The sequence below is a fragment of the Eretmochelys imbricata genome, chromosome 8, assembly GCF_965152235.1.
Source record: "Eretmochelys imbricata isolate rEreImb1 chromosome 8, rEreImb1.hap1, whole genome shotgun sequence".
Lineage (NCBI taxonomy): Eukaryota > Metazoa > Chordata > Testudines > Cheloniidae > Eretmochelys > Eretmochelys imbricata.
Window position 1 is genome coordinate 14,593,568 of NC_135579.1, and position 13,181 is coordinate 14,606,748.

General features: G+C 38.7%; 1 protein-coding gene across 3 annotated transcripts in view; it reads right to left on the minus strand.

Moving 5' to 3' along the window:
• FNIP1 (folliculin interacting protein 1) overlaps positions 1–13,181 on the minus strand; it is a 92,593-nt gene that overhangs the window by 78,340 nt on the left and 1,072 nt on the right. The gene's annotated exons all lie outside the window — the stretch shown is intronic.

Genomic DNA, 13,181 nt, shown 5'->3' on the forward strand with positions numbered 1-13,181 from the left:
TGCTCACTTCTAGGGTGAAACAAAACAAACACACAACTTGACGCAGACAACAATTTATGGCCTTGATTCAGTGACATGCATAAGTATGTGTTTACTGTTTTGCTGAAGCCCGAGCCCCACCACCTGGAGCCGAATCCGAAACCCGAGAGCTTTAGACCTGGGCAGCAGGGTTCAAGTTACAGGCCTCCTGCCTGGGGCTGAAGCCTTTGGGCTTTAGCCCCCCCCCCCCCGACCTGGGGCAGTGGGGCTCAAGCTTCAGTCCCCAGTTCTGGGGTCATATAGTAATTTTAGTTGTCAGATGGGGATTATGGTGCAATGAAGTTTGACTTGCTTGGCTAGTCTCTTTTTCTTCCTGTTTCATTCTGTTCTGACTTTTCTCTCACCCCTTCGCCCTGGCATGTTTTCCATACTGGGCCCCAGCTTTCATGGCACTGAGTGGCTTTGACTCCTATAGACTTAATTTGGAGTTGAGGATACTCATCACTTGGCTAGATTGAGCCCTTTAGGTTTACCTTTATTTCTAATTTTCTTCTGTGCTGCAATTACATTCCCTGTTTTCTGTGCTAGTTACCTATCCATTCAAAGCTAATACAGTTCTTGAGTTTTACTTTGTTTATATGGCTCCCTCTCCCATTTGGTTGCCAAATAGTGTCCTGTCACGACCACAGTTTATCTGTCTTGTTCTGCAGGCTACTAAAGGAAAACAAAAATTAAGGGCAGACTTAAAATGAAAAGTGCTAAAGGAAGCTGGAAAAACATCTCCTTATGCTAATGGGGAATGGCATTTTACATTAATTCTCAGAAACAGAAATCCCAGCTTCTGTCCCCAGAGTTTGAAAGAATCAGTCTTATATATCTGAGAAAACACACACACACACACACTTGCACCACTTAAATTAGTTTCATGGAATTATGGCACTTCATCCATCAGGATATAGTTCAATACACTGATCTTTACATTTTAGATAAACACATTTAGATTAACCAGTGCATCTAACATATCTTCATTTTATAATGCTGTGGAGCTTTTGTTCACTTAATTTGTTAAGGTTTTCTCCTCCCACCTGAACATATAAAGCAAGTTTACTTTATAACCAAAGTTTTTTAAAAAATGCAACACTTAATTATGTTGTTCATCACCCCGTAAGAATCTGCTTCAGCCTACTCTGATCTTTACCTCTTTTAATACTATGTTTCCTACATATGTGTGTTTCAAAAATGTGGATCTTGCCTATTAAAGATCAGTGTCTGCGATCTGGATTCAAAGATGTGGTAATTAAGAAATCGAGTTTATTCTAGTCTTTTCAGCTTCTTCATAACCATCCAATTTGTCGGTAGGAGGACTTCCTTTTCTACTAAGAAAGTAGAGTAATTTCCAGTAACTCGAGTCAACTGAAATACATGTAAGTAATGAAAAACGTTTTTCTGTCTGACTATTTTAGTCATCTATCAGAGATCAGGTTTCAGAGTAGCAGCCGTGTTAGTCTGTATTCGCAAAAAGAAAAGGAGTACTTGTGGCATCTTAGAGACTAACAAATTTATTTGAGCACAGCTTTCTGTGTTCAGTCTACCTTTAAATAGAAACATTCAGTGCTGAAAGCCAATTCACTGGCCTAACGTTGGAGACATTTAATTTAATTCTACCTAATAGATACATAGGTTTAGAACAAAACAACAGTATGTACCTAATAGCAGGAGAACTCTGGCACATATATTTGATGGTATATAGTTGTATGTTCACACAATGTCATTTCACCAAGATAATGTTCTGAGAAAGAAGACAAAGCACTGTCGCTCTGTATTTGCACACCAGCTCCCCCCCCCCCCACACACACACACACGAGCAAACGCATTTTCCCATCTGCCGCTGAACTTCATTAACATCTAACCTGGATCACGCATCACATTATTCACCTTGGAAAGAAGCAGACAAACCCTTCAGCAGCACATCTGAATGGCATGCACATCATTCACGGATTATGTCTTCTGAGAAGTGATATAAAATAATTGACAAAAAAAAATAAATGATGCCAGATGTTCATTCACTTGCTACCCATGCAAACTTGCTTTCTTCCAGGCCTGACTTTCACCCTCATAGTAAGTGATGTGCTTAAAAGTAGGCCTGAACCCCCCACCCTCAAACTTTCAATGCATGGACCCCCATCTCTATTTTAGACTTCAGGAATAGCTATACACAGACTGTCAGAAGGGACAAACAGAGGCATACAATAGATAGTGCACACACGAGCGCTAGCTAGAAAGCGGAGTGGTAAAGCAACAGACTAAGATTCTGATGTTCCTTGCTATAGGAAAGAATTCCCAACAAAGCCAGGAAGAAAAGAGTCGCAATGCGGAGGTTAAAAACAAACAAAGAAACCAACAGCAGCGACCGCTAAAGCTTTGTGCTGGATCATTCCCTGATACCAGGTGTTTCATCACACAATCCATTTCTTAAGGGAAAAGTGACATAGGAGATTTAGAGAAAACAGGCCAAGTTAGCCCTGGCTTAAGAGGGCGGAATGTCAGGTTCTTAAGCTAGTGCTGTATTTATCCAGAAGTTGTTATACCCTGCTCAGTTTCTTTACAAATTAGCTCAGACAGGCAGCAGAACCCTGAGATTTGGTTCCTGTTCCTCACCCACTGTGTATCTCACACACACACACTGAAAGGTAAGGGTGCTTGCAACACCATTAAAGGTTTATATTTTATTGACCCTTTGCCAGAAGTAGTAGAAAGACATTCAGAGACATGCTGAATTAAATATACATGGTTTTGAACAAATCTTATATGCTCCCTTTCAAGGGTGCTTGAGAGACTGGTGACTGAAGAATACTAGGGTCAACTGGACAGAACACAATTATTTCTCTTACATGTTCTAGTCTGGTTTCAGGCCACAATTAGTGCTGGAGACATACTGGAAACATCATGGAGAAGTATACTGGAGGCAATATGGAGATGGCACTAATGTATGATGGATGATGTTCATGCTCCAAGATGGTTAATTCTGATGAGGATTCCTCCTGGGGGTACTGGATATGAGACCGCATTCTATATTGATATATCTAACACGGTCAGCTGCTTATGCCATTGATCACAAGGTGTTGCTGATTCATGTGCAGGAACTATCTGGGTTGTATGGGTTCTCTCTATAGCAGATCTGTTCATTACTAAGTGGCACGGGGATCTCAGTCCAGAGAGCCCTCTAAGCTGAAGCAAATATGTGGTCTGGTTTATCAGCACGGTTTCAACCTATATACAAAAGCCACTTGGAGTGACAGCCTAAATTATGATTTTAGGGTTTAGGTTTTGTTTGCCTGGTGACCTCTGGGTGCCCATAGGCATCTAAAAATTAAAGGCTATTACATGTTCACAATATAGTGAAGACAAAAAAGGAAGTCATTTTGGTGGCACTTCTACATTTACTAACTCATGTGTTTATAGAGAAATAGAGGCAGGGAAGGAGGCACCGACTTCCTGAAGTCGGAACTATTTTGAGCTAGTATGTATGTTATAAAATAAACATACTACACACGTATGCAGTACTTTGAATACTACTTCCAGTTGTAATTCACACGTTTCAACAATGAATGTTGATTACAATGGGAATTATTCTTAAACCTCTGAAAAGTACATCATTGTATTCTGAATAATATTATCTACACAAGCTATTGGTTTTGCGACTGGGGGAGGGGGAAGGTTTCCAGGTAATCATTCTTCTACATAGGTGCAAATTATCCCACATAGACGTCTCAGTTGAACATCAAGTAAAAGCAAAATGCATCGTTTAAAGAAAATCCTCTTTGAAGCTGATACAGTAAAGGCTACATAATGACTACAGAACAGAACACACGTCTACATTTATTTTTAGAAATAAATGATTAATCCTTCTGAGGGACTGCCCCTTCTGAATGGAATCTTTATGTTGAATCCCTTAAACTGTCTCATATTTGTATTGTGCAAATGAGGTTTTCAAAGGAATATTTCTTAAATACAAGTGATGTTACTACTCAGCGTAAAGTGGAGTAACTGATGCATTAGCAAGGGATTTACAAATGACTGAAATTATTTTCTGTTTTTAATTGACAGAATTTAGCTGACGTAATTTCTTTTTTTTTCCAGTAACAGTTCCAGAAAATTGTCCTCCCCACCGTACCACAACCATTTTGAGCTTTACTAAGGGCCAAATTCTGCTCACAGTTACATGGGTATAAGTCCACCGTACCTGGATGGTGGATTTACCCTGGTGCAACCGAGCACTGTATTTTTCTGGGAGTTACACAAACATGTGATTTTGTAGACACTCTGTTACAGATGAAGCAACAGGAGAGAACGCACCCTGCAAGCACAAAATTGCCATGTACGTTATTTTCCACTTGAAAAATATGCTATAGTCATTTTTTAGAACTAAGACAGAATTACAGCAAAATAAAATCAAGTTTCAACCTCTAACTCATTTGGGCCAGTTTATCCAACAATGAACAGTCAAAGAAAAAAAACTGAATCCAGGATGCCACTCTGAGTATGTGTTAGCTCAGCAGAATACAAACACCAAGGGCCAAATCCAACTGAAGAAAAGCATTGAGGGGATTGAAAACCCCATAAGTGTCAACCCAAGCAGTTCCTGTCTCATCACTCCAACAGAAGTTGGGGTTGGGAAGGGATCCTCCTCCCCCCGGCGCACATCACAGAACAAATCGGAGAGAGGCTTTCAGAAGGGCTATTGTATACTTCATGCTCCCAGCCCCCCGAGCCCCTCCACCTAAGACCTGACATGGAGGAGGAACAGAAGGATGCTGCCCAGAGCACCTCAAATTCCTCTAAGAGCCCTTCCTACAGCAGTCATCAAACCCACACTCCCTTGACTATGGGGAGGGGCACTTGCATTCCATTATGTGGAGGTAATTTTCACATAAGGTAACACGGACAGCATATCTGCAGGCTCTGAGGGTCTCTCTCTCTCTCTCTATCACCATGGAAACAGTACACACCCCATGCCTCCTCTCCCAAGCCCACTGAACCCTAGTCTCCCCCACATCACAACATCTGGCTCATTTCACACCATGACAACCCAATGGAGGAAACGGCAGCAAGAAATCTATGTAACACTTTCTTCACAGCCTAGGCCATCTAAGCAGGTACTGAAATGGCTTCCACAGTATATTGGTAGGATCAGAAATCAGACTGCATAGGCCCAACCTAGGGTCACCAATTCTGTTGGACGAATTCCTGGAGGTTTCATCACACGACAATCTTTAATTAAAGATTAATGTTTAATTCTTGGAGACTCCAGGACAATTCTGGAGGGTTGGCAACCCTAAACCCCTTAAGATTCCAGAGAAGGAAAGGGAAGCAATAGAATTCATTTGCTATAGTTTCGTTTCAAATAACATTATCCTAACAAGGAGACAAGACACTGGGAGTGGAACACAGAGAGACACTGCTGCAGAGGCAGCCTGGAGCAGGTCAGAGATAGCAACCCTTCTTCATAAAACTCCTGCTGCCTCAGCATGAGGAAGTGATAATGCAGAGAACACAGGAGGCTGATACAAGCACGTATCACAGCAAACTCGTGATCTTTACTACAGCATACAGCACCTGATCTCACAGAACACAAAAGAAGTGCTTGGCCACTGAAAGAGTCCAACCAAGATGGGAGTAACATTACTAAGGGGAACAAAGGGTGGCTTCAGTGTTTTGAAGTTGGCTGATTTCACATCTTTTAATTCCTTTTTTTTTTTTTTTTTTTTTTTAAAGTTTAAGGGATTTTCTAAACATCAGCAGGGGAGCAGAAGGGTCTTTTCACCTACTTAGTTTCTCTCTTTAAAAGGGCCAGATTGTGGCCATTCTGCACACCCACAAAGAAGAGTTTCAGAGTAACAGCCGTGTTAGTCTGTATTCGCAAAAAGAAAAGGAGTACTTGTGGCACCTTAGAGACTAACCAATTAGTCTCTAAGGTGCCACAAGTACTCCTTTTCTTTTTGCCTGAAATAAGTGTTCTAGAAACAGAAATGTAGTTAGGGCACATTAAAAATATCTTTCATAATGCTAGCCAAAGTGATCGTAGCTGGAGGGCAACTTCAGCACGATTTCTAGTGAGAGAACTGAATACATAATAAATCTTGCAAAACTCAAGCTAATTAGTAAGCCAAGAGGTCAGAGACTTTCCCACTCGTATTATAACAAAGAAGGATTGGGAAAAGCCAGAGAGAGAAATAGAAGAAAAAGTAAGGTTTAATAAAAAATCCTAGATAAACTTAATAAAAGACAAGAAATTTATTTATTTTTTTTAAAAAGCTTCATCAGAATCTGGTGGGACAAGGTTATAAATTGCTTTTTGGCAGAGCTAAAGCCTTCTAAACTCAGGAAGGCTAATCTGTATATAACTAAAGTTCCTCTGGCATTGTTGGAGGTATCGCCAAATTAGAACCAGATAAGGTTCCTGATCAAGATGAGTTTTAGAATTGGCTTTAATAAGACTTTGTTGAAGGGACTTGAAAAGTTTGTAAGTGGACAAGTTTTCTGATACAATATCCTTGGCCACACAAGCTTTAATTCCAAAAGAGAACACATCAGCTTGACTGGCTGATAGCTCATCTGAGGAGTTATTTTAAATTCTTACTAAAGACTTTTGTTAACCATATTATCCACTAGAAGTGGCTTTCTAAAGTGATGGAATAATAGGTTTGATTCTCTGGGCCCAGGCTGGGCAGACACAAAGCCACCTATTGTTGATGGATGCAGAAAAGGCCTTTGACTGGGTGGAGTGGGGCTTTTTGTTTGCAGTCGACGGTAACCATAAAAGGGGTTTTGGCAATAACTGTATCAGCTGGGTTAAATCACTATGGATGCTCAAGTCCAAAGCCTGATAACACAAAACCTCCAAACTGTCTGACTCCCACAGGCTCTAAGCTTTCCTAGGCACCTCATAAATCTTTCCCTTAAGGAAGGGCATGAAGAATATTTCCTATCACCACCTCTATTCTAAGCAAGGGGGGGGGAGCAACAAAGTGGCTTTCTACAACAACACCCCATCATTTGTGTTATTGATTACTGCCTTTACAAATACTGTGAAAATCTATTGAAAGGTTTGGGGGAACTGTTTGGCTATAAGATGAGCTTTACAAAGGTCTTTCACAATCTTCATTAACCTTACTCCAGCATTCCATTTAAAAAAAATCACCTGCGTCCAGTCCTGAGAGGTAACCCCTCATGACTAGAAATCTGTTTCACACTAACTCCTTTCCATTAATTTCCACGTTCAAAAAAGAAGTAGAAGAAGTGTATCGTCAGTTACGATGGGAGAGGGATGGCTATGCTTCCTCTGGCTTCTAGAGCATCTTTGTATCATGCTACCCATTTTCATTTCTAGGTTTATTCCAATTCCCTTCATAAATTCAACTTCCAATATTATGCATAAAGTAAATAAATAAAATAAAATAAAAAAACACTCAGAATACATTTTAAAGCTACGGCAACAGAAGACGGAGAGAGTCAGGGTTGATAGTGGATACTTGCCTCATCTGCTTTCAGGAAATATTACTCTACAGCCAACCTTAGATCTTTCATATATACTGGAAACTTGACAAATCATTATCAATCAAGCAGTTTGTGCTCCAGAAGACCCCAGGAAAAAGTATGTTTCCAGAATCGCTGCAAGTGGTCTGGTCCATACACAAGCAGGGGACACAAAAGTAATTTATTCCTGTCCCTCCCTATTTGGGACATTGTGCTCTCCCTCAGATATAGAAACACCTAAAAAGAGCATCTGGTGGAAAAATGTCTGCAGAGATACTCCCTGCAGAGATACTCCCCCAGTAGGAGGAGGAATTTGTATGGTTTATTTTTAAGTTGGAACAATTCCCACATATTTGTACCCCTTTAACAGATGCTTTGACAAGAGCAAAACAAAGCTGACAGGCATTTATGGAACACCACCCAGGACTAGAAAATTATTCTTTAGAGCTCTTGAGATCAAACAAGACACTGGGAGGTCCTACTGAGCTCAGGTCTGAAGGAACTCTCAAGTTCAGTCTATCTTCCTGTTAATTGGAAGGGATAGCTAGATGTACAAGAGAATTCGAGTGCACAGAACTGTTGTGTGTAGCAGAAGGAAGCTCAATGGCTCTGTCATACACAGAACACAAGAGTGCATCAAACCACAGTTAAGTATTATAGGCTTATTTTCTTTACACTAGTGGGGTGAGTCTATAATGAGGTTGAGGACCCATACCTTAAAAGGCTCAAAGTGAGCAACACACTTGAACTATATAGAAAGATGTAGCCTGCTGTTAACCAAAAATAAGCCATTAACTCCTGAGTTTTTGACTTGTAATAAAAGGAATATTTCATCTGCAGAAAAAGTAAAAATAAACTGAATGATGAGGCATCTGGTAACATACAATTAAATGCAGCACTGTAATGCACTATTAGAAAGCCAAAAAATAAATGCATATTTACCCATCTTCTGACCCTGCCTCCAGCATTCAGTAATATAAATAGTGCAACTCAGGATTTATTGTGAAGATGACAGTTTAGCGAGATGAACAACAGATGTTGCTTAGTTTACTAAGATTTTATTTTTTTATTTTGTTTTTTGTTTTGCTTTATTTTTAATACACAGGTTGGTTAGAGAATTCATATTGCATAGGGTTAATCTAATGGCTATTTTAAATATATATAATTGAACACCCTTGATTTTAAATCCAGAAATCTGTCAGACTTGTTTCTAACAACAGGAACACAGAAATATAAGAATCACCAAATTACCAGACTGGATCAGACCAGCGGTCAACCTAGTCCACTATTCTGTCATTAACAATGACCAGTACCAGATGCTTCAGAACAAGGTTCAAGAAACCCTGCAGTAGTTAGTTATGGTGTAAGGTGCCCCAGGGAAAGTTTACTCCTATTCCCCAAGAGCAGAGGTTAGCTTATGCCCTACAGCATGTTAAGGGTTTATATCCTTTCCAAAATCCTTAGGATGTAAGAATGTATTAAAATAATTTCTTTTAATGTATATTTACTATTATAACTTGGATATTCTTGCTATCCATAAATGTCTAATCCTTTTTGGACTTCTTCTCAGCTTCTGGCCTCAGTGAGATCACAGTGAGTTCCACACACTAGTTTTGCATTGTGTGAAAATATAATTCCTTTTATAAGATTTGAATTTGCCTTTCGATTTCATTTAATATCCCCCAGTATGAGACAGCATGAACAGAAGTTCCAAGTCTACCTTCTCTGTCCCAGTCATTGTTTACACATTTATCAGGTCCCCTCATTCATCTCAGCTAGGATTTTCAAAGGAGCCTGCAGAAGTTACACACTGAAATCCCACTGAAGTTCAATGGGAGTTGGGCACCGACTCCTAGGGCTCTTCTGAAAATCCTAGCACATCTCTCTGGTAAACATGCCAGTCTTTTCAATATCTTTACATATGAGAGCTTATCCATGCCTCGGCTCAATCTCAGCACCCATGCCTGAACTCCATTTCTGCTTTATCCTTTTAGGGATAAGACAATCTGATCTGTGCACTGTATTCCAGATGAGGGCATACCATTGATTTATACATTGGCATTACTTTACTCTCCGTTTAGTCTCCAAACCACATGTATCCTAACATTTTGCTTGCTTTTTAAACCCGATGGCTGTACGGTGAGGTCTTCCCTGAGCTGGCTACAATAATGTTCTGCTCTTTTTCCTGTTAATACAGAATGCACTTAGGTATATCACTAGACGAAATTACTTCAGGAATTATAAAAAAAACTTTGGTATAAAGCTTGGCTAAAATATGGGTGTTTAAATACATATTAGATCAAACTGTGATAGTGTACATACTTTATATAACTTAATTGAGTTGTGTTAAGGGCACTTAAGTGTAGTTATGAACTAGCAGGCAAAGGAGCTACTTCTCTAAGGAGAAACTTTGCTATATTGCAGTTAAAGAGGAAGACATCAGAATCTTCTTCATGGCTTCTGCTAAAGATTTTACTCCTCCATTATGTGCAGAACTGGGTCCTCGGAATGAAACCATATTGTACAAACACAGCAAATGGTACGTTGATTATTTGTGTGAGTACTAACATTAACTGTATTCCACATCACTACTCAATTGATTTCAATAAGACTACTTGTGTAAGTAACATTGCACATGTGTCAGAATGTTTGAAGGATTGGGCCCTGAGCTACTAATTTAGGGAATGCCACATTATCAATAACAAAACTCTGGAACTGCTAATTTAATCAGCACTCATTCCTGAAGCATTTCCCATAGTCTGACTTGATTCTGCCGTGCAAGACTCCATACACTCATGGTGAATAATTTTTTGGGGGGGAAACAAGCAAGTAAAATATTGCTTTCATTAAAATATTGTAAGTTCAGTAGAATTTGTGCCTCTGCTGGTAAATTTTCATAACACTTTTGCAAGCATGACTCAAATGCAAAATGTATTCATAGTCAGGGAAGAATGAGTAACTTGCACCGAGTTACCTTGATCTCCCTCACATGTCAGTTATTCAGTTCCATACCCTTGCATGACAATTGCTCTTAAATGCTCTATTTAACATTTGGTTGCAGATTTGTTTTTAAATAACTGTTGCCTCAAAGAAGGCAATAAGTGCAGACATACAGACCAAGCCTTTTTTAAAATCCCTTTAAATACATGACCCAATTTTTCAAAAATGAAACTGATGGGTGCTTTGAAAAACTGGCCCACTTACTTAGGAACCTCAATAAGGAATTAGGGCTCTGATCCTGTTCCCATTGAGACCAACGGCAATGGTATCCTTGAGTTCAGTGATGCAAGATAATGCCTTATGTGCCTAACTTAAGCACCGATTCTTTAAAGGCTCATCTCTAATATTTTACTAAATACTTTGTCCTTCTATAGCACATTCTTCCAAAGTTTCACAGACAAGTTCATCATCACATGCCCTTCTTAGCTAAGAATTACCCCCATTTTACAGATAGGGAAACTGAGGCAGAGAGAAATTAAGCAATTTGCATAAAGGAAGTCTGTGGCAAAATAATAATAATAATAATAGTAATATTCACGTCTTATAAAGAGAAAACAGTATTTTAATCAAAAGACCATCCCCACCCCTTCCTTTCAATTTCATATCAACACACAACAAACATTTGGAGGATGCACTGGAGTTTTAAGTGCTTACCAGCTACTACTAGGCTGGCCCAGATCATATGAGAAGTTTGGTTTCCTTTCATGAAATATGGGTCTGATTCTGCACTCATGCAATATTTGGAACTCAGGCAGGGACTTATTTAAAATAAAACACCTGTTTCCTACCCTTATGGCTTTAAAGAAATTCTTTGCACAGTCCAAGGGTTGAATGTACTTTCACTTTCCTTTATAAGAATACAACCATTATGCTGTTTATTGACTTTAGCATGGTACTTTACATAGACCTATTATTCAGAGTTTTATCACTGGAAAATTCAGTTTAGCAAAATACAATATTAACTGAAGATTAGGAAGACATCTTTTTATTAACATTCCATATCGTATATGTCTCCATTTAACTATATTTTAGAAATAAAACTTAAAAACCTGAACATGACCACTAACAGATTCAGCATATAAAAATATTTTAATTGTACTACAGGAAAACAATCAAAATGTGATTTGAAAAATACACATCCAGTTCTGGCACACATTATTCTGTGTTAAAAGGAGGGGAAAAAAGATGTCAGAGGAAAATATACTACATTTTTCTTCCTTACAACAAACAATCCGCAGATTATCCCCAAGTGTATGGAAAGCAGCTATTGAATTATATACCAAATCCTCAGTAGAAGTTTATCATTAAGAAGTGTCTTAGCAGCGTGAGAACCAGATAAGTTATAAAAAAAAAAAAGAGGAGTATTTGTGGCACCTTAGAGACTAACGAATTTATTTGGGCATAAGCTTTCGTGGGCTAAAACCCACTTCATCAGATGCATGCAGTGGAAAATACAGTAGAAAGATATATATACACACATAGAACATGAAAAAATGGATGTTCCCATACCAACTATAATGAGACTAATTAATTGAGCCCTTTCCCAGTCATGAGAGCTAGGTGCAAGATATTAAAGTGATCTAGAAAACACACACACATACATTTGTTAAAGAGGAATTTTGAACCATCCAATAGGTCCATAAAAAAGGAACCATTCAGCAGGAAAATGAAATGAAGGTGTTTTGGCAGCTATAAACAAACTTAATTAAAGGTGTATTCCAACATTTACAACACTGGATTCTAGGTTATTTCCAAAAGTTCTCACTGACTTCCTAAGAACATGGAAGATTAATCAGTATGCTGTGAAAATGGTTATGTTGAAAGAATAGTGGGTGTATTTACTAATTACCACCCCAGATGCTTGCAGTGATACAGTCTCAACTACAAAAGGAACCTGGTACTGTGATCAATAGATATACCATTCCAGAGGACAGCTCTAGTAACATTTGGTGTTACATTATGTGATGAAACTCAAAAAGATTTTCAAAATATTAAATGAAGAGAGGTTCCAAGTAGTTAATTTAAAATATCAATATTTTCAGATTATGCTATTCATGCCAATAAATGCAAAGAAAGTATCATTTACATTTTAGTTACAAAATCATGATTGTGTTTTAAAATTAATAGTTTGCAACTAGACCAGACTTTTGCTACTCCAGCTGTGACTGGAAACTGATTAGTATTACAGAAATTTACTACGTAGGTACTATTCTGTGTATCTATTACTATTATTATTTTATAGACACTGAAAATACCTTTTTCTATGTCAACCTTTAAACTTAACTTTACAATTTTTATAGGTCATAATATGGGGAAACTGCCGAAACTATAGTTCCGGTCCTGATTTTTAAGTTTTCACTGGAGTCGTCATAAAGAACTGCAAACTCAAGTCCTTACACCAGACAAGTGTCCATGGACCTCTAGGGACCTGCTTTCTCCAGCCAACAACAAAAAAAAACCCATAGACTGTTAGGATTTCAGAAATACAGGGAATTACACATACAGCCAGGTCCAACGGAAACATTTAATTGTAAGAGGTGAAGAGGAAGGAACATTCTTGGGGGGCAAGCGTTTTTCCTTGAAGTGTTGTTTGGCACCCTTTGATGGATTCGGTTTTGTTGTGGTTAGATCATGACAGATTTCAGGAGTAACCCTACACTTCTGTT